This window comes from Macrobrachium nipponense, chromosome 22 (genome assembly GCF_015104395.2).
Source record: "Macrobrachium nipponense isolate FS-2020 chromosome 22, ASM1510439v2, whole genome shotgun sequence".
Classification (NCBI taxonomy): Eukaryota; Metazoa; Arthropoda; class Malacostraca; order Decapoda; family Palaemonidae; genus Macrobrachium; species Macrobrachium nipponense.
The window spans coordinates 63,710,569-63,734,198 of record NC_087213.1 but is presented as its reverse complement, the minus strand read 5'-3'; the positions used below and the strand labels follow the sequence as shown (position 1 = coordinate 63,734,198).

The following is a 23,630-nucleotide window of genomic DNA, read 5'->3' as shown; positions in this document are numbered from 1 at the left end:
TGGAACGTCGGCACTGTCTGCGAAACCTTCTAGGAAACGTCGGTTCACTGTCCTGCGAAACCTTCCTTGAAACGTCGGGTCAAACTGTCCGCGAAAACCTTCTGGAAACGTCGGTCACTGTCCTGCGAAAACCTTCTGGAAACGTCGGTCACTGTCCTGCGAAAACCTTCTGGAAACGTCGGTCACTGTCCTGCGAAAACCTTCTGGAAACGTCGGTCACTGTCCTCGAAAACCTTCCTTGGAAAAACGTCGGTCAAACTGTCCTGCGAAAACTTTGAAAACGGTTGCACTGTCCTGCGAAAACTTCCTTGGAAACGTGGTCAAACTGTCGGCGAAAACCTTCTGAATACGTCGGGTCCACTGTCCTGCGAAAACCTTCTGGAAAACGTCCGGTTCACTGGTAAATGCGAAAACCTTTGGAAACGGTCGGCACGTCCTGCGAAAACCTATGGAAAACGTTCCGGGTCACTGGTAAACTGCCCCCCCGAAAACCTTCTGGAAACGTCGGTCACTTGTTACCTGCGAAAAACCTTCCTTGGAAACGTCAGTCACTGTCCTGCGAAAACATTCTGGAAACGTCAGTCACTGTCCTGCGAAAACATTCTGGAAACGTCAGTCACTGTCCTGCGAAAACATTCTGGAAACGTCAGTCACTGTCCTGCGAAAACATTCTGGAAACGTCAGTCACTGTCCTGCGAAAACCTTCCTTGGAAACGTTCGGTCAAAACTGTCTGCGGAAACACCTTCTGGAAACGTCCGGTCATGTCCTGCGAAACCTTCTGGAAAAAGTTCGGTCCAAACTGTCCTTGCGAAAACCTTTGGAAAACGTCGGTCACTGGTCCTGCGAAAACCTTCTGGAAAGTCGAGTCACTGTCCCTGCGAAAAACCTTCTTTGGAAACGTCTGGTGTCCTGTCCGCGGAAAGAAAACCTTCTGGGAAACGTCGTTCACCCCTGTCCTTGCGAAAACCTCTGGACGTCGTTCAAACTGTCCTGCGAAAAACCTTCTGGAAATACGTCGGTCGGACTGTCCCTGCTAAACCTTTCTGTGGACGTCGTCAAACACGGTGTTCCCTGCGGAAAAGCCTTCTGGGAAAACGTCTGGTCACTGTCCTGCGAAAACCTGCTGGAAAACGGTCGTCAAAACTGTCCTGCGAAAACCTTCTGGGAAACCGGTCGGTCATGTCCTTCAAAAATACCTCTTTGGAACGTCGGTCACTGTCCTGCGGACAAAAACCCTTCTGGAAACGTAAAAGGTCGGTCCCTGTTCCTGGAAAACCGGAAAAAAAAAAAACACTTCTTGGAACTCTGTAAACGTCGTCACCTGTTCTGGTGAAAAAGCCTTCTGGAAACGTCGGTCACTGTCCTCTGGCGAAAACCCTTCTGGAAACGTCCCGGTTCAAACCTGTTGCGAAAACCTTCTGGAAACCCGGTCACTGTCCTTGCGGAAAACCTTGGAAACGTCGGTCACCCTGTTCCTGCGGAGTAAAACCTTCTGGAAACGTCGTTCACTTGGTCTGGCGAAAGCTTCTGGACGTCCGTTCACTGGTCCTTGGGGCGAAAACCTTCTGGGAAACGTCGTTCACTTCCCTGCGAAAACCTTCTGAAACGTCCGGTCCACTGTCCGCGAAAACCTTCTGTAAACGTCAGTCACTGTCCTGCGAAAACAAAATTTCTGGAAAGCGGTCGGTCACTGTCCCGGCGAAAACCTCTTGGACGTCCGTTCTGTCCGCCTGCGAAAACCTTCTGGGAAAACGTCGGTCCCATGTCTAAACGGAAAACGCCTTCTGGAAACGTCAGTCACTGTCCTGCGAAAACATTCTGGAAACGTCAGTCACTGTCATGCGAAAACATTCTGGAAACAGCAGTCACTGTCATGCGAAAACACAGGCATCTTTCGGAATATTGCAATATGTCATTTCCAAAATTCATTTGCAGTTCCAACTGCTGATATTTGAAGTGAATGGTTAGAGTAGTCTAGAGAACAAACTTTGGTGGTACCTAATTATGCTAAAATAACTGTTCCGAATCTATTTTGAAACCAACTATAAGAATTCTGAAATAAAATCTTTGAAGTTTGGGCTTGTGTTCAACAAACGTTAACCGGTTTGACCCCTGATAAATGACCTGTTGCAGATTTGAATATTGCCCAGTGAATTATTTCGGCGGTGATATTCGTCAAATGAAATATTGCATTTCAGTATCTGCTTTGCAAAATTTAAATAGGTAGCTATTAAGGAAAGTGCGAGAATATTTGCCCAGTTAAAACAGTGATATATATTAATATATAAATACATACATATACATACATACATACATCATCATATATATACATACATATATTATATATATATATAATAATATATTATATATATATATATATTTATTATATATGTATATATATAACTTTAACAGTAAATTGCTAAAATCCAGGGGTTTTCTGAATGAACTGTTAAGTAAACTGTAAGTCCTATGGCTCCCTAATTAAATAACTCCCGTACAGGGGTAGTGCCGTCAGTGGACCTCATGCTGTGCACTGTAGGCATTACTTGAGGTTCTTTGCAGCGTGCCTTTGGCCCCTAGCTGCAACCACTTTCAATCCTTTTACTCTACCTCCTTCCATATTCGCTTTCTTCCATCATACTTTCCACCCTCTCCTAACAATTGATTCATAGTGCAACCGTGAGGTTTTCCTCCTGTTACACCTTTCAAACCTTTTACTGTCAATTTCCGTTTCAGCGCGAAATGACTTCATAGGTCCCCGTGCTTGGCCTTTGGCCTGAATTATATATCCAATTCAATTCAACTAACTAGATAAACATATCTAAACAAAGGAGCAAAAAATGCGACTCTGAGAATTGACTCGTAAGGAATCCGCCAGACTGCAGACTCATTAAACGACGTTCCATATATCCAACAAGACTCGATAATCTTTTCTGAGCGAGCTGTTACGTGCCTAACCCTAACTAACCGGAAGGGTAGTATCGTCTTGATACTCTGCGTCTGGGAGGACACTGCGGTAACGATTTCTGTTGCGGGGTTTAAGGGTGCCACGAGTCAGCATTCGATACCAGAGCAGTGCCTCGGGTTTGTGTGTTTGTTAGTGCCGGTGAAGGGGTTCTCTCTCTCTCTCTCTCTCTCTCTCTCTCTCTCTCTCTCTTAAGCTTTGAATGAAGCTAGGGCCCGTAGCATGATCATGATGATTGGTCAGCACGGGAGTAATTTTGCTTCATTTGTTGTTGTTGTCAGAAAGAAAAAAAAAGTAATCAGTGGTGCAATTACGAATGCTTGCAGTAAGTGTGCTTATGGACCAGAGGACGAAATTACAGTGCTCTCTCTCTCTCTCTCTCTCTCTCTCTCTCTCTCTCTCTCTCTCTCTCTCATGATACATTTCTGATAAATGCCACCTGTGAACGCACGGGAAATCCACTGCCTTTAATACAGCTTAAGGGACAATCTTAGGTCATGCTAGTTTTCCCCTTCCCTGACCTTCGAGCAGTAAACTGACCTCCCCCTCCCCCCCTCCCCCCTCCCCCTCCCCTCCCCCCACAACCTCCTTGGCTCTGCTCTTCCGGGAAACGCACATGCAAACCTGGCGATCCGAAAGAGCCTCCATTACCTTGATTGGAAGTCTTTTTCATTTGTGTTGTCGGAATTTGCGCGTAATTAAGGTGAAGGTAGAATTGGTTGGAGCAGTATTTTTGTACTGGCTAAATTAAGTGAGTCTGGGCTTACGCGATGTTGCTGAGAGAGAGAGAGAGAGAGAGAGAGAGAGAGAGAGAGAGAGAGATGAAGATAGAGAGATGAGAGCATAAACTAGACGTCACGATAAATAAGAATTGGTTGGAGCAGTATTTTTGTACTGGCTAAATTAAGTGAGTTTGGGGTTACATGATGTTGCTGTGAGAGAGAGAGAGAGAGAGAGAGAGAGGGAGAGAGAGAGAGAGAGCATGAACTAGACGTCAAGATAAATTGGAGAAAAACACGGTTTTAATTTTTTTTATACGATGTCAAGGAACTCATAAGTTCTCAAAACTGTCTCGACTTTTTTTTTTTTTCTTTTATTTATTATTCTTGCGCCATACTTAATGTCCCTAAGTCTAGCATGGCTGTCTGGAGTTTTTCCTCCCGAGAGAATTTTTTTTCTTTATTATATCTTTTTCTTTCCTAGTTTTTTTTTTTTTTTTTTTTTTTGTGGGGGGGGGGGGCTGTAACCCTATGTCTTTTCGACGCTGTAATCTCCGTGGCTCATGATCGATTATAGGATTGAGTGTTGGTGTCGTGACGGATGTTTTTTTTTTTCTTTGTTTTTTTTTCTTTATATCACGTTTCTATTTCTTTATTGAACTATTCTGTTTGTCTCCGGGCCATTTTTTCTTTGTGGTTCAGTTTTTTATTTGATTATATATATTTGGTTCCGGGGGAATTTTTTTATTTACCTTTGCGACAGTGATTTTTATTCGATATCATATAATTTTGGATGAAATCTTTTGTTACTAATAAACTTTATTGCATTTTCATATACCTTTGTCATTTGGAGATTGGGAATTTGGCTATTTGTATGTATATATATATATATATATATATATATATATATATATATATATATATATACATATATAGATATATATATATATATATATATATATATATATTACACTCTCTTCGTGACCTTATTACTTTGAAGAGAAGTTGATACGTCCTCTCTCTCTCATATCTCCTCTCTCTCTCTCTCTCTCTCCTTCTCTCTCTCTCTCGTGGCGCAATGGTAGCACGCTAAGCTCTCAAATGTAGGAACCCTATCTGGGTTTGATCCTCAGAACCTGAGGAAAGAATGGATATGGACGTGTTTGCTTCGAGAATCCAATCCCTTTATCACTTTTTATATGGCTCAGGTCTCAGTGCTTCTCTCTCTCTCTCTCTCTCTCGGAAGTTGCGAGCATATGCGAAAGAAAAGCTGTCGGAAGTCAAAATTCTCTCCGGAAAGTTTTATCTCTTTGACGAGCAGCTGCTTCTCAAAAGATATACCGGGGGATGGGAAGGAGGAACGGGGTAGGGGTTGAAGGGTGATTAATCATGAAGGGAAAGGATGTAGGAGGGAGGGAGGGAGGGGATAAGGTGCAAGGAAGGAAAAGGTTTGTTTTCTTCCACGTAAGGGGTTTAAGGCATTGTTGGTGGTTACTGTTGCATGCGCAGCGAAGGATGGAGATGGAAGGAAAATGCATCTGCATAATAATGATGGAGGATTGCAGGCAAAGAGTGGCGTGATTCAAATTAGCCTTTATGGGATACTTGTTTGCTCTGTTATTTCTTTATGTCTCCCTTTAGTAATTCCTCGTAGCCAAATACCACGTTTAATATTTTATTTCACGTTGTAATTCTCGTGACAGAGGTCACACACACACATATATGATCTGAGAGAGAGAGAGAGAGAGAGAGAGAGAGAGAGAGAGAGAGAGAGAGAGAGAGAATGTTAAAAAGCATCTGCAAAGTTCATAGCTAAAGAAATATAATTGATTGACCATTCTGCAAGGATTTTATAAAATAGCCACCCATTCAAAATATTAAAATACACCTAGACACACAATTACGCCAAACAGATACATACATACATACATGCATATATATGTATGTATGTATGTATGTTAGTATACATGTGTGCGTGTCTGTTTTGCGTTAATGTGTGTCAAGGCGTATTTTAATATTTCGAATGGTCGGACATTTTATAAAATCCTTGCAGAATGGTCAACTATTTATATTTCTTTTGCTACGAACTTTGCAGATGCTTTTTGACATTCTCTCTCTCTCTCTCTCTCTCTCTCTCTCATGCAAAGGCGATTCTTGCTCCAGGTTTAGTTGACTTGCCGCCATCGTGACCTTGAGTTACTTGTAGTACTGCGTGACGCCTTCATGTATAGGTGCATGTCTGCCTTCCGCCCCCTGCCGACCCAAATTATGAATGACAACTAAATGATACATTCATTCCATCAGCGTTCCTTTGGCAAACTTCAAACGTAACTTTGGGAATGAACAGTGTTTTCAGCGTCTAGTTACGTATGCTCTTTTAGAAGGTCAGTTGTAGACTGTAACAGAGAGCTGTGTTGTCTTTTACTGTCGTGTATATCAGTAGTAAAATTAATTTCATCATTCTCCTTTTAAATGAAAAGATACGTATATGTCTATTTGCCATAAATTATTTACATTCCTTACGAGGGTTTTGTTTTCGACCTTCAGCACTTTCCTGAATGTTCTTGTTTGTTCGTTTGCTTATACCCACACGTAAACCGGCAAGAAATGATTTTCTTGAATTTTTAAGATATTTTACCTGTATAGTCATGCAGCGTTTGATACGTGTTAAGGTCTACTTCCTCAGTCTTTTTACTTCTTATTTACTTTTTTTTTTTTAGCCTGTAAATCGTGATCTAGTTCTCCTCCTTTTTTTTTTTCAATGACTTCTCATGAAATATTGTGGAAGGTCTTCCATGATCGAGTTCAAAAGTATTTGATCACGTTTTTCGATTTCTGTTAAAGAAAACTATTGCGATGGCTATTTGTCAGTCCGCCCGCCCTTAGATCTAAAAAACTACTGAGGCTAGTGGGCTGCAAATTGGTATGTTGACCATCCACCCTCCTGTCATCAAACATACCAAATTGCAGCCATCTAGCCTCAGTAATTTTTTTAATATTTTAATTAAGGTTAAAGTTAACCTTAATCGTACGTCTGGCACTGCTATAGGTGGCAACAACATAGGCGACCCCCGTGCCGTGGCTGAGATTCAATCTTCCAAAGAATGTCGGTTTCAACCTCCCACCGCAGACCCCATACTGCAGCAGTAACAGATCATGATACAGAGCCAGTGATTTTTCATCGCCCTGAGGGAGACGAGAACCTGCAACATCTGAGCGGCATGCCACGACACTGACCACTAATATATCAGCGGACCAGCGACCCACCGATAAGCTGGATTTTATTGGTTAAATTCAGTACCAAGTAAAATTGGTGAAAACAGCCACAATATATTTTCTGGAGTTGAAAAAATATTAATTTTTTAATTGTATCGCTGTCCCCCTAGGTCTAGGTCTAGGTCTAGGGCCTTCTCCTGGGCTCCCAGGGGTTCGCGGACCCCAGTTTGGGGACCACTTGGTTAACTTAATACTTATCCATTTCTGGATTTGAATATGAATTCTAGTTTAGATTTTCTTTTCTCGAAATTAGTCGGAGAAAATGGCTGCAATTCAAGTACTAATCAGCTGTAGTTGGTTGGGATCGAGTCCAGAGGTTCATTTTAGGACTCTATTCAGTTTGACGCCGTACTGTCACTTGATCTAATTAATTCTCCTAAGCAGTAATGGGTTCAGATCTGCTAGCATGAAACTGTTCGGTCTTGGAATGGTGCAGTATTTATTTTGTTTTATATAAATTTTTTATGTTAATCATCTGATAATATCTCAAATGTTAAGAATTCATATAGGCTTTTTTGCCATGATGTTTATTTTTCGTAAATATTTAAATTCAGTAAGAATCCCGTCAACCAGGAAGAAAGAAAAAATAAAAGAAAAAAATCATTGTTTTCCTTTTCCTGTCGAATGCCCCCCGAACCCTTTCCTTGTTCCCGTCTTGATGGCGTCCGATATGGGATGCCCCTTTTTTTCTCACCCAATAAAAAGGATATCGATATTTCTACCCAATTATGGCCCCTATATAAAAATAAGGGCCATCGTGCCAAGTGGCTTGTTAACGTTCCGCTGTCTTGGTTTTTTGGCTTTCCTCTATTGCTGTGTTTTTTATTTTGATTTTAGGTGATATTTCTTTCGCTAGATTTTTTTTTTTTTTTCATTCTTGATGGAGCCTTCCACGTTAACATTTAACTTTCCTTGTACGCTGATCATCTTTTCGGAGAGGTATAATGAGGTCGATACTTACACGAGATTATATGATATTCCTTATCGGTTGTGTCTTGTAACAAGTCAATTAACCGATTACTTAGTATACGTGCTCTCTCTCTCTCGCTCTCATTCTCAGACAATCGTACACACACGCACACCTTTTCACAGAACTAGAGTAGTTTCAGGGTTCAGCGTGTATCATGTAAAATGCAAGGTGACCTCTCTCTCTCTCTCTCTCTCTCTCTCTCTCTCTCTCTCTCTCTCTCTCAATATATATTATTATAATATATATATATTATATATATATATATATATAGATATATATATATATATATATATATATATATATATATATCGTCATGGGTGTCTCTCTCTCTCTCTCTCCTCTCTCTCTCTCTCTCAATATATATATTATAATATATATATATATATATATATATATATATATATATAATATATATATATCGTCATGGGTGTCTCTCTCTCTCTCTCTCTCTCTCTCTCTCTCTCTCTCTCTCTCTCTCTAATGTCATCTATTATGTGTCATTCCCACCCAACTACGCCTGTTATCCGCTAACCCGTCCCACAACAACTAATAAATATACCTCAGAGCAGCCACCACCCGTCCGGTGTGTTACTCTCATACTATACATTTTAATCCTGAGAACTTGAATTGAAATCGAACTCGGGTGGGCTTGGGGAGGGGGGGGGGGGGGGGGGGGGGGGGGGGGGGGGGGGCGGTTAAAGCGCGAAGACAATAATTCGAAGAGGGTTTCTCCCATTAGACCTGGAACCCTCACATGTAAACTCTCTTCTGTGAATCGTCGAAAGAATCGCCCAGTCTTCAGACATGTATCATGAAGGAGCTGTTCTTTGCAAATTAGCTGTGTCTATTCGCTGGTTGTATGAATCTTCTATACCATGAAAGCTCTCGTTAGGTAATGCCTACAGTACACCGCTCCTCACGCGGTGTACTGTAGGCATTACCTAAGGTTCATTTCCGTGTTCCTTCGGTCCCTAGCTGCAACCCCATTCTTTCTTTTTACTATACCTCCATTCGTGTTCACTTTCTTCCTTCTTGCTATCCAATCTTTCCCTCATAGTGCAACTGCTTTGAGGTTTTCCTCCTGTTACACCTTTCAAACCTTTCTACTCCCAAATTCCATTTCAGCGCTGAGTGACCTCATCGGTCCCAGCGATTGGCCTTTGGCTTAAATTCTAGATACCATTCTTATGCCATGAAAGCCACTTCTATCCTCGTAATTCATCCATTTATTCGCCTCCTTTGTATGTTTGTATATGCTTTCTTGTCTCTACGTCAGCGCTATTTATACTTTTCATGTGCTTTTGTAGCGATTGATTGATGGACTGGCTAGTTCTTCCTGGCGTCACAACGACGAAGTTATTGACGCCGCTTAAGAAGCGAATGATATTAGAAATGTACATATAAGACCTGAGCAGAGTACTACTGACTTGCTCGAAGGTAAACAATTGCAATTGGGTTGTTAAGTGGCCCAATGAAGAAGTGCCTCGGGAGATCGCATGTTTACCTTTCCAAGGTAACCGGCAAAACACAGCTTGTAAAACCGACCCTTGCGATTGGCACTGTCTCCGCTCCCAATACCTCGACTTCCTTCCCTTTCACCCTCTCCATTCTTCCTTTCCATCTACTTCCCTTTTCCTTTTCCTCCTCCCTCCCCTTCCCTGTATTCTCCCCCCCCTTTTCTTCTATCTCCTCCCATCTCCTTCCTCTTCCCATCCATCTTCTTCCACTTTCCTCGTCTCTCCCCCCCTTACAATTTCGTCTTCCTTTTACTCTCTTCTCATCATCCTCCTTCCCACCTACCAAACCTACTATTCGCCCTCCCCGCTACCTTACACCTAAACCCCCTCCCTATTCCCAGCAATTTTGCGTGCTGTGTCCCATGGAGGCGTTGACACGCCATGGGAATTCTAAGGAATGCTTCCACACTGGGTTAGTCGGCTTCAGCGTTCTGTCGTTGGGCGATCTCTATCCGAATTGCATATTGATTGCCTTTCCCGATTACTGTAATGACTGGTCGATACGTGGAAGGTAGTTGTGCCACAGTCCATTACTTGCGCAAGTCAGATGTGTACACCGTATATACGTATATGTAATTGCAGTACGTAGACACATTTATATGTGTGTGTGTGGGTGTATATATAATATATATATATATATATATATATATTATATATATATTAGTTATTATGTGTGCATATATAAATACACGCATATACAGTTAAGTGTACATTACCATATATATATATATATATATATATATATATATATATTTATATATTATATTATGTGTGTGTGTGTGTAATGTGAGTTTTAAAGATATACCGAAGACAGGTAAAACAGCATAAAAGGATAGTTTTGTACTCAAAGTGAAACTGGAGTTTGCAACAATCCCGAATAATAGAAAAAATATGATTTTGTAGTTACGAAAATTTATTGACAGTTTCTGAAGAATATTTACTACAGTGATGTCAGGTAGATTGAATTATTATTAGTGATCTGCGGACGGATATTCCCATTTTTTGCGGTATTTACCAACTTGATCAATTTCGCGCCAAACTTATCGCTCGCGTAAATATAACGTTATGAGTTCACTAGTTTTCACTTTCACCGGATGAAACTTGAAAGTTTCTCAGTTTTTACTTTCACCATTTTCTTCCTGAATAAGGAATGATGACCTTGTCACGTGGAGACTTGAACGTTCGTTCGTGCATCAAGTTCAGGCGACACAGCTCGGCTGAATAGCTTCGTGCTTATTTCATTTCCGAAGTGAGTTTGATAACATTGTTGGGGAATTATTCGGTTCGGTGGTTTGATAGAATCTTTCGCATCGGGATGTAAAAGATGTCTAGTGTTCGTTAATCAAAATAGTTCTTTTCTTGGTTTTTTATTCGTTGTTTCTGTATACGTCATTTTACTTTCATTCTTTCTGTATTTCGCATTTTCCTATGTAACCTCTTTCATAAAAACAGTGTATTCTTTGGTGTCTTGAATTTCAAGTCGGTTGCCCCTGTAGGCTTGTTCCATAAAAAAAGGATTTATCATCTGAATGAAGTAATAATAATATAATAATAATAATAATAATAATAATAATAATAATAATATCACTGGAATTTTGAGATATTCCTTTCCATAAGTCTATCAATTGACGTGAAAGGCATCAATTATATGTACCAGCAATCAGCTATTATTAACATACCTATATGAGAAGGTTATGGCATTATCATTATATACATATTCGTATTCTAGGCTGAGTCGCCTTGCAAGTGTGTCATGCAATCCTTACACGTTCCCCTTATTAGCTCACTGTCCCGCCCAAGCATAATCTAAGGGGGATATTTCAAGCCTCAATAACAGCTAGCGATCTTATCTGAAAGTAATGTAATAAAAATGAAATGATTGGTGTGCGATGCTTTGACGAAATATTGGTGAGTAGTGGGGGAAGGGGTGTAGTGCTTTTCTATTGGATTTCCGGGGGTTTGGTAAGATTCAATATAGAGGAGTACTGGTTTGCTATAACAGGGTCATGAGTGGCAAGAATTATGTATGAAGTTTGTCGTATGAATGAATGTAATGACCATCTCTCTCTCTCTCTCTCTCTCTCTCTCTCTCTCTCTCTCTCTCTCTCTCTCTCTCTCTCTGTTGTGAGAATATGATAATTTCTCTCTGTCGTGAGAATATAGTGACCATCTCTCTCTCTCTCTCTCTCTCTCTCTCTCTCTCTCTCTCTCTCTCTCTCTCTCGTGAGAATTTAATGAGTATCTCTCTCTCTCTCTCTTTCTCTCTTTGTAAGCTCAATTTTCTTAATTGTCGTCCATCTTTTGGGGTAAAGTTTTAATGTTCGACGTCCATCCTTGAATCCGAATTCTTATTTTATTGCCAGAGTTGAGAAGCAAAATTATAATAAGTGGAAAAAATGCGCAGACGTTTCTTCGGCGCAGTTAAGTTTTCTGCACAGCGTATGATGCTGTATGAAACTCTCAGTCACGTCCCATGAAACTCAACTGCGCCCATGAAACTTTCAGATGCAGTCCGGTGATGGCCTGTCTTTTTGGCACATATAGCGGTGCCAGACGCACGGTCATGACTAGATTTAACCATATATAGAAAAAAGAAACTACTGAGGCTAGAGTGCTGTAATTTGGTATGTTTGATAAGTGGAGAGTGGATGATCAACATACCAATAGTTTTCTTTTACAGAAAACTAAAAATAATGGTCATTTAATGCTGATCGTTAAATCTGCGGTTAGGCCAATAGTCACCTGATAATAATTGGACCTTGACAAATATGATACAGTTAGTTTGTGGTTAACCATAATACAGACATGATGTACAACAATCTTCCTTACAGGACTGTCTTGGGTTGACTCATGTGAATCAAAGGATTCTGAAAGAGTCACTTAATGTCCTTGTGGAATCAGATCTAGCTCTTGCCAGAAATGTGAATTGCGGATTCGGGTTCATGAAGTACATTTTAGCGCTTTTACCATTTTTCTTTTAACTGAAATTCAGTGAAATGAGGAATATTTTGAGTCTGACTGACAGGGAAAACAGCATGTATCTCTTAAAAACTGAAACCACGTCGCAAACACTGTAGCTTTCGATAGAAGCTCATCAATAGTGCATTGTTAAGCTGATAATTTGCATTGTTTTGATAGTAAGCAGGCTATATGCCAGCACGGGATCATGCTCCTGCGGCAGCCTCCCATAGAAAAATTGGCTAACGACTGGAAGAACGAGGAAACAATTCCAGGACAGTTTTTAATGGCAAGAGGCCGGTGGAACGGTTCAGCCTCATGTCCTCATCTTGCCCAGGCACGTTGGAAAAATACAAGGGGGTGGGGAAGGGAAGAAGAGAATGGAACATTCGTAATAGAGGTCACTTTGGTGAAGGATCGTGAGAAAGAGAAACGAAAAGAAGAACTATGGAGAAACTAGGAATGGGAGGCGTGGCTTGAGAAATCGGGCTCTCAGCAGAAGCTGCAAAAGGAACTAAGGAAGAAAGTCAAAGTTCAGGCGAAAGAAAAAGTGGTAGAAAGTTACCCTTGAATGGGATGTACTAGACTAGGCTCAGGTTCACACACACACACACACACACACAACACACACACGTATATGATTGGGTCACGTGTATAAGGTAAGTTTAAATTCTTCCTTCGAACATCTCTCATTTTATATACTAATCGACATTCTCTCTCTCTCTCTCTCTCTCTCTCTCTCTCTCTCTCTCTCTCTCTCTCTGTACAGCTATAAAGTTCAAAACGTTCTTTTTATTGTTCCCCCCCCCCCCCCCCCACGCGTTTTATTTTTTTTCGATGCAGATCGTAATCTCCAACTTCTTGTAGCACCTTTTGCTGAAAGTAGATCACGACCGTATCTTGACGAAATGTCAAGGGCGCGATTAATAATATAGACCTCAAGAGGTAGTGTCTTTCTTTGCCAAACACACACACACACACATATGTAGAGAGAGAGAGAGAGAGAGAGAGAGAGAGAGACAGAGACAGAGAGAGAGAGTGCATGAATACACACGAGTACATCAAATAGTGCCCTAAAATACGATAGGACATCCAAGAAACAGGAGCGTTCCCAGTAATAAGTAGGACGAATGACCCAGCGCCGTTGACCTACAATATTATATATATAAAACCAAAACAAATGGGCGAAGGAGATTCCTCGAACAGTACTTTTGGGAGCGGCGAAAGGGAGAAGTGGTAGCGTCGTTAAACTTAATGTCTTCCGTCGCTGCGTCGGTCGGTCCGTATTTTGTTTATGACGCGTGTCTGTGTGTGTGTGTGTTTGTATGTAAGTGCATGTGGTGTAATGTGGTCAACTCCACGAGTGAGTGACAGGCGGGCTCTCCCCCATCCAGTCAGTCGTCGGAGACTCTTCTGCCTGGCGCTACTGGTTCTACTACTCGCGCCGTGCGTCATTTTTCGGTGCCTGCCCGACTTTCCGTTGATTTTCAGTGCACTATACTTCCGTCTCCTAGTGGATATACTCTCGTTGTGGTTGTGATTTTTTTTGCTGGGAATGTCTTTAGGAGACGTCCCTTTAAACCTGATGGATTCGTTAACTGTGGATCAGTTTAAACCTGATGGATTCGTTAACTATGGGATCAGTTTTACTGGAATGTGGCTATTTCCAGTTGTTCGAGAAACTATTTTTATTACTATGACGTGAATTTGTGTGTGCTCAGTGATCAACAACAACATTGTCTACGTCATCTCTTTGTCTTCCAATTAGAAGACATCGGCTTCGATGATAGACGAAGCCCTTTTATACGGCATACCTGTGTTTACGATGCACGGGTCTCCTCTCGTAGAAAACTTGGCTCGTGGAATGCGTGCCACTCCTGGAAACGGAAGATGGTGTCGTTTGCTACGAGATATTCGTTTCCATTCATTCATTTACGTACCTAATGTTCTGATGTATTTGCTTATGAAAATTTTAATGCTTTACTTGTTAATGAACTTACGCAAAATGAAAGAAACATGAGTGATAATTCCCTCCAGTTGTTTGCTGTCTTGTTTACGAAAAATTTATCATCTTTGGGATATTTTTGTTAACAAACAGATGTTTTAAGTTTATTCTTTTCCCGTCTCTTCCACTTTATTCCCATCAAGTTCTGGATGATTCACTTGTAAAAACTTTATATTACTTTCTTTGAAGGTGCTCGCTTCTATTTATGTGTGACGCAAGAATGTAATTGATGTAACCAAAGAATGTGACTAGGCACCTGCTCTCATGGATTTATGTGTCATTTAAGAATGTGATTGAGGTACATGATCACCTGGATATATGTGACATGAGAATGTGATTGAGGGACTTACTTACCTGGATTTGTATGACAAGAATGTGATTGAGGTACCTGCTTACCTGGAATTGTATAGCAAGAATGTGATTGAGGTACCTCCTTACCTGGAATTGTATGTCAAGAATGTGATTGAGGTACCTGCTTACCTGGATTTGTATGACAAGAATGTGATTGTGGTACCTCCTTACCTGGAATTGTATAGCAAGAATGTGATTGAGGTACCTGCTCACCTGGATTTGTATGACAAGAATGTGATTGATGTCCCTGCTCACCTGGATTATTGTGTGACGTAAGAATGTGACTAGCAGCTGCTCTTCTGGATTTATGTATCACTTAAGAATGTAATTGAGGTACCCGCTTACCCGGATTATTGTGTGACATAAGAGTGTTATTTAGATATCTGGTCACCCGGATTTGTGTATCACTTAAGAATGTAATTGAAGTACCCGCTCTCCTAGATTATTGTGTGACATAAGAATGTTATTTAGGTATCTGCTCATCTGGATTTGTGTGGCTCAAGAATGAGATAAGGTACCCACTCACCTGGATGTAAGAAAGTAAGATGTAATCGCCGTCCTGGATTAAATTGGGTGTAAGACTTCGATGAAATTTATTCATTCTCATGCGATAAGCGATGTAGACATTTATGACGCATATCTCCATTGTAAGTGAATATACGCACAAAACACCTATTTATCAAGATGTGAGTATTAAATACAACCCAGCCATCATTCACACATAAACAGGCACGGTGTATTATATATATATATATATATATATATATATATATATATATATATATATACATACATACATACATACATACATACATACATACATACATACATATAAACACGTGTGTGTGTTTGTGTGTGAAGGATGCAGGTATGTGTCATGAATGTCTATATCAGATATTTCGTCACCATGAATAAATTTCGTCGTATGCTTACGCCAACTATAAATCTAGGACAAGCTGGTAAATATTCTCTACACTTACATATACCGTATACATACATACATACATATATACATATGTATATATATAATGTATGTATAGAGAGAGATGGAATATATACATATGCATATATAATGTATTATGTATAGAGAGAGAGGGGGTGGGGGTGTGTGTGAAGGCTTACTGTTTAGACACAGAATCATTTATAGAGATTTCAAATATAGACGTGTACCCATAAATAGAAACTTGAAATAAATTAATATTTACTGAGGTTTGAGATACAAAATCACATCCTTGCGTAGTAGACCTTCATCCGTTTGTAGAGAATTAAGATCTAAGTACCTTGGATTTCTAGATGGTAAAACATGAAGAGTATCTAGAATTGAAGCAAATGCATTTAGGCAAGTTTAGTATGTACGTAAGCTATAAATACATCCAATATAATGGACTATTTAAACACGGGATTATTTATTCGTAAACTTCCGAATATTAGTTCCTCGTTCTTGTTAAGGGAATAACGAATATAATTAGAGATTTTTTTTTTTTTTCATTTTTCCCTAGTGCTCGCGCCTCTCCTGGAAACTGCCGAGGGCCCCCTAGAGAGCCCCCCCCCCCCCCCCCCCCCCCCCCCCCCGGTTAAGAACCACTGTTTTAAACGAAAAAGGACACTAACCACTGATAAGCTTTTAGGGATGAGCCACTCCCGCGCCGCTGGCTGGGAGTGGATTCAAGAGTTGTGGAGGAACTTGCGAGGTTTCGGTGCTAAATAAGAAAGTGCTGCGTGAGTCTTCTTTGGAAGGGAAAGAATTCGGTGATTTGGTTTCTTTAATAGTCGTGGTGTGAGATGACGTAAAAGGGGTTGTTGCTTTAATGTTTTTGCTTAATTTGTTTCCAGTTTCTTATATTTCTCTCTCTTAATTGGAGGATTTTAATGACCTTGCGTTATTTAGAAAACGTTTTATTTTGTATGTACTTCTGATTATTTGGTAACCTGGGAAAGAGGTTAAATTGAAAGTTACTGAGATCCTAAATTACGTTGAATTAAAATTTTTCCTCTGAATAAGAAGATATACCATCTAAGTAATGATTCATATTTGGGACAAAATTAAGTCTTAGATTATTTCGAAATCCATGAGCTGTGGAATTACAAATGGTGCAAATAATTGAGCTTTAAATTTTTCTCCATGCCATCTTTATTATGTGAGTAATTAATTTAGCTGTGTGCCCGTTTTTTATACTGAGTCGCTACAGTATCTTTATTTTTGCTTACTCGGGGAGTAAGCCTACAAACTACTTTGTTGTTGTTGGTGTTGGGGTACGAAAGGTCTATGATAGGGCCTAAAAAGGTCTGAAAAAGGTGTTTTGCGTGAGTTAAGATACAGGAATTTTAGGATAGGATATTTATATCTATACTTATTAGAATGAAAATAAAGAATAAGTAATGTGCATGTTAAACAGTACAGAACAATGATTTCTAATAAAATATAGCGCATTTATTTTAATTTTTGTTGGTGAAATAATGCTCGATTTGACTACATTTTAACACGTTTTAATTTACGTAAAGGTAGGAACATACTTTCCTTAACGTAAATTAAAACGTGCTAAAATATACGGTCAAATCTAGCGTTATTTCACCAACGAAAATTAAAATAAATCCGCTTCGTGCCATCTGTTTTTACGTATATAGTGAGACGCACTTCGCAATTTTGTTTACGAGGTCATCGTTCCCTGTTGTTTGTAAACAGCAGATCTGCAAGTACGCGCAAGCTGGTGTTTTCATAGTAAGGATATTCGTTCTCAGGATCTCTCGAGTTACCGTTACCGATTCTGGTTTGTCTTGTTTTTTTTAGTGATTACGAAGAGGAAGAGACATTTGGAGAGTAACTGTGATTGAAATGTGATGAGCCTTTCGTGAAGATTCACATTTAGGAGATAGATAGCTTATTAAAACTGATCGGGCCAAATTTGCTATACCTCTGTGTGCATAATTTCTCTGCCTTGCCGTTTTACTTCTCTCTCTCTCTCTCTCTCTCTCTCTCTCTCTCTCTCTCTCTCTCTCTCTCTCACGTGTCGTTCATGTAGACGCTATTAAAAGATCTTTTGCGTGCATGAGCGTGTGTGTTATTTTCTCTTCACGTGCCAAGTATCATATTTCTCATTCCTTTCTCCGGTGGTCAACTTGATATGCTTTTGATCGGGGTGACTCTCTTTCCTTTCCATTTATTTAAGTAATTGTGCTGAAAAACTATAATATATATATAATATATATATATAATAAATATATATTATATATATATATATATATATTATATATTTATACATACAATACCATATATACACACTGAAAACCTACACATATATATATGTATAGTTTTTTCAGTACAAATATATATTATATATAATATATATATATATATATATATATATATATATATATATATATAGTTTTTCACTACACTTACTGTATGTGTGTGTGTGTGTGTTGTATATATGTATGTGTGTTCAATAATATTTGTTTCGTTGTTAAACCGTTTTCTTCCTTCTTTCTAATTGTAATGAAAATATATTTTGTTAATAATTAATGTTTTTCATCATTAAACCGTCTCCTCAAGAGAGAGAGAGAGAGAGAGAGAGAGAGAGAGAGAGAGAGAGAGAGAGAGACCATCGTCGTCATATTATATAGTTCTGTATTTGTCGAAGCAAGGATAAACATACGTATGGTACAAATAGAATAATAAAATATTCCATCTCGAACTTCCTCTCACGATTTCTGAAATGTCCCATCCTCTGCCTGACTTGTCCTTGTCTATTCTTCGTTCTTGCCTATTCTTTATGAGTTACCAACCCACTTCATGACACCGGTCCCTTCATTTGGCATTTGCTAACCTTTTACCGCATCGATGTATCTCGTTTTTTTTTCTCTCTCTCTCACCTTGTAGCCCACTCGCCTTGATCCTGACAGAGCTTCAAATTCTCTGACGAGTCTTGGTAACTTATCACTAACATTATTAACCAACAGATGCGTATTTGTTTCATTTACACCGAACATCACACAGTAATTGTAGAATTTATGTTCATATACACAGATGAATTGTTCGTAACATTATATACTCGTTTTCCGTGGTCAGATTTAATAGTTGCTTAGTTAGAACTGCTTTTTTTTTCTGTATCATCGATTTCTCAAGGTGATTCACCTTGTGCATTATCACGCTATCCGGCGCAATAATCTTCAACTTTGAATACTCCTTGAGGTTAAGGCTGTCTAGACACAAAGTCGACGGTGTACAGAAAACTTAATGTTTTATTGAGGACCCAATCCAATTGTCCTGAATATTTCCAAAGAATTTGATTGATTGATTTAGTGCTATAAAATGCTTTGCAATATCAGTTCAGCGAACAGCGTCTCAGAGAATTATGATTCACCTATTCACCTTGTCAACGAGCCATGCTTTTACAACATCCACAAATGAGATTTATAAGCTAAAGAAAGTTCCTGGAATCTTAAAAAAAAAAAAAAAATGGGGGAAAAATTATGGAATTCCAGAGTCTGGATGTAGTAGCTTGGACTTCGAAACCTCTGCCTCACTAGAAATTTAAGCTCATTTCCAGTTAGCGCGGAAGCATATTCAGTAAGTTAAAAGACGTTTAGAAACGTTCCATGTGAGCTTTTGTTCCTTTCAGATAATAATGATGATGAAAGAAGCCCAGCGGTTTCATTGTGGGTTCTTGAATGGCATTTCACGTGATGGATACACCACTGCACCTCACTTTACCCTTTAAACGGTTAGAATTTCATGCCAACTTGGGGGGGGGGGCTGGCCGAGACTGCGGTGTTCCTCCCAAAGAGGTATCGATTTATCGATTTGTATAATTAACTAGCGTCATTACGCCAAAGGTCATCGACGCCGGAAATATAGAGGAACAAGAGAAATGGGAAAACTGTCGAGGTATTATAGCTTGCAGCTTTTCCTGGTTAAGGTGTACGAATGAAAAGTGTTTACGTGAACAAATGCAGATTTGATGATGGGAAAAATAGTCAGGTTTGTGCAACGTTAAACTGTCATTTTAAATCTATTTATAAATTGCGCATGGAATGTAATGCAACATGCTACCTACTGGATTAATCGTTATCATTGAAATTACCTTGAACCTTTTTAACATGTATGCAGTCTGTTCTGTATCATAAATATACATTGTATTCAATTTCCCTACATTTCCACCAACTCATTAAGGGTCCTTTAAAACTCCAATTTTTAGCCATTTTAATCCGCGTTCAACCAAGCTTTAAAAATTATAAAAAAAGAAACTGATTTACTTGACGATTTTTTTTAACCCCATTTTCCGTAGGTATAACAGAAATCTATGGTATAGGGTTTATCCAGTCGACTTATTCCATTTACTGTCGTAGAAGGCTTCAAACAGTTGGAGTTCTGATCCCGCATAGTGCTAAAACTCTGTCTCTGCAATGAGCCATTGAGTCATAAAACTATAGATAATTACATTTATTTTTCAGCTCTCATTTGTGAGCGTTCATTTCCAGAAGTACGGATGGATGACCGTTCGTTTCATGTCAGTGTTTTGGCGTCCGTACTAAATCAGACATTCAATGGGTCAGTGTAACTGTTGGAAATTTGCGGAAGATTGAAAATCTCTCAGTGAAACTTCCATTCTTGCACCTAGTTTTTCCATAGTCATGAGGTCTCTTCTTCAGTGCCTTCAGAAGAGCTGTCTTTTTGCTGTCAGATTATATCCCGATGTTCCTGCGTGTACGTGCGTATTGGAGAGAGAGAGAGAGAGAGATAGAGAGAGAGAGAGAGAGAGAGAGAGAGAGATTGTTGAGTAAGTTTGTAAAAGGCGTGACTGTTTTATGAATTAATCTTTTGCCTGAACGCGTACGTTCATATGTCCACGCACGTGTACATTGTATGTATATTGATATTTGCATCATTGTTGCTTCGTTTGTGCTTTAATGTTTATATCGATAATTGCTTAATAATTACCTATATATATATATATATATATATTATATATAATATATATAGATAATAATATATATATATATACATATATATATATATATATATATATATATATATATATATATATAAATTTGAAAGGAGTGACCATATTTTTATTTCCTTTCATAAAATAGAGACTAAAACGCCAACCTCAGCTTGTCCTAATAGTCACTTCAAACATTTTATTTCGTTCCACTAACGTTGTGGCATGTGGTATGTATAATTCTTATCTTCAAAGTCGGAGAGTAAAAGAGTCCTCGGAGCCTTCCTTTTTTTTTTTTTATTTATTAGATGGTTTATCTTATAAAAAATAATCCCGTTTTGAAATCTTAAGTCATTATACCAAATGTAAAAGTCCACAGAACTTTCATTTTTTAATTTATTAGTTTTTATTAAAAAAATAATCCCCTTTTGAAATCTTAAGTCATTATACCAAATGTAAAAGTTTTCACTGAACTTTCCATGTTTGAATGTATTAGCTTTTATTTTACGCAAAAAATCATCCCCTTTTGAAATCTTAAGTCATTATGCCTAATGTAAAAGTCCACAGAACTTTCCACTTTTTAATTTATTAGTTTTTATTGTATCAAAATAATACCCTTTTGAAATCTTAAGTCATTATACCCAGTATAAAAGTCCACAGAACTTTCATTTTTCTAAATATATGATATAGTTTTGATTTTAGAAAAATAATCCCCTTTTGAAATCTTAAGCCATTATACCTAATTTAAAAGTCCACAGAACTTTCCATTTTAGAATTTATTGGTTTTTATTTGATAGAAAAAAAATAATCCTCTTTTGAAATCTTCGGCCATTATTCTTAGAGCAAAGCAGCATTATTGAATCGTTCTGCATTCGTTATGCAGCCTGTGGCTCCCAAATATAGGTTTATACATCTGAGGAATTCCGAATCGCTCACTGATTTGGAGGTAGTCGAGGGAGCCAATTATCTGTCATCGATTTCCTATTTTCCTCCAAGATGCTCCGTCATTTTTGAAGATTCATTGATTGATAGATCATTCCAATAATGTAAACTGCGTCATCAAAGTCTGTTTTCCCATGTCTCATATTGAATGGGGATTTTATGTATCATTACCGCTATAGAAGGGGTAATTTTGTTTTGCAATGCTCGATAAGCATTATTTTAGATTTTTTTTATCTTTGTTTTAGTATTTAGATACTAGCATCATTAAAAGTTAAATGAAGCTGAAGCATAGGATGGAGGACGTGTCTGATATTAATGTTTTTCTGTTTAACTCATCAAAATTTTAGTGTTTCATTCTTCCCTGTGGTACGTCTGCCCGTACACATTATATATATATATATATATATATATATATATATATATATATATATATATATATATACACGTGTGTGTGTGTGCGTGTGTATTTGTGTTAGTATTTATTTGTTTGTTTATGCGTGTGGGTGTAACACATTATTGATGACCAGTATGTCGTGTGGCGTATCATGTTTTCAATTACCAATTCACGAATCTAGCTACTTAATGGCTGGTTCGCCCTGCTTTGGCCCAGGATGTCATGCAGATGAAATTGAGAGATTATAATGTGATAGAGGAGGTGCAACATGTCAAGACTAGGATTCGAACGCATACCTGAGCAGGTAATTTGCAGTTATTCTTACGAAATAACTGAGGGCCAGAGATAGAGTAGGGAATGAAAAGTTACGATACTTATCGTCGAAAGAGTTAGTTATCATCGAAAGAGTTACAGTTATTATCATCGAAAAAAGTTTGATATCATTAATAAGTTACAGTTATTATCATCGATATATTTAGTTATTTTTATCGAAAAAGTGGTATCGTCGAAAAATTTACACTTATTATCATCGAAAAAGTTACAGTTTTTTTAATCGAAAATTTATAGTTATTATCATCGGAAAAGTTAATTATAAAGATTTTAATAGAAACTGTTTTTTTGTGAAAGATCTGCAAGAATAAGCATACAATTTATTATTGAATTACCACAGTAGTTGTTTGATTGTTGAAGGACCTCAGAAATTGTCAGTGCAAATGCTAAATTTAAGTGGTGTTTGAAGGCACAAAAAAAAAAAAAAAAATCACGAGACAATCACGTCACCACACATGTGCATGCGTATAACATGTGCAGACACGCCCGCCTCAGACACGATTATGTTGCTCATGGATCAATTCAAGCCTAGACACTGTCCACGAATTTCATAGAAAAGGAAAGTGTGGAATCCGAATCCCCCCCCCCCCCCCCCCCCCCCCCCCCACCCCCCCCCCCCCCCCCCCTCCCCCCCCCCCCCCCCCCCCCCCCCCCCCCCCCCCCCCCCCCCCCCCCCCCCCCTTCAAGTTTCTGGAATTTAAAAGTTTCGGCTGTAGCTTGCGCTTTTGCCTTGAGATTTTAAACGTATGCTAAAATTCTGGTTAAAAGAGCCATGCAATGGTCGTGCAGGTAAAGTCATAGTCTTGCGAGTTGTATGTTGAGAGCAGTAATATCCTGGTTGTTGTGATAATATTAATTATATTATATATATATATATATATATATATATATATATATATATATATATATATATATATATATATATATAGTATATATAATCAGAGGAAGAGGGACGAAAACCACACATCACCAGGCTGTCTAGTGATGTGTGGTTTTCATCCATCTTCCTCTGATTATGTCGCTTGGAGTAGTGTCCCGTGCCCTGTATCACTATATATATATATATATATATATCTATATATTAATTATATATATTATATATATATATATATATAATATATATATATGCTTAAAAAATAACAGTATATGCACGTGACTTCATTAAGTAATCGAATACCACAGGAAAATGATAGGCAGAAATCCAAGCGCTTTCGTCTTTACTAAGTCCTTACCACAGGAAAATGATAGGCAGAAATCCAAGAG

At 38.7% G+C, this 23,630-nt stretch overlaps 1 protein-coding gene across 7 annotated transcripts in view; it reads left to right on the top strand.

Moving 5' to 3' along the window:
* The window catches only part of LOC135198752 (serine/threonine-protein kinase WNK1-like), a 569,129-nt gene that overhangs the window by 209,248 nt on the left and 336,251 nt on the right, over positions 1-23,630 (top strand). For 3 of the 7 annotated variants that reach the window (XM_064226630.1, XM_064226627.1, XM_064226623.1), the window contains exon 1: positions 13,773-13,867. The exons of 3 other annotated variants lie outside the window; for them this stretch is intronic. The gene's annotated coding sequence lies outside the window, so the exon portion shown is untranslated. Of the gene's footprint in view, positions 1-13,772; positions 13,868-23,630 lie in introns of those variants that run through there. One more of the 7 variants, XM_064226624.1, reaches the window with a different exon arrangement.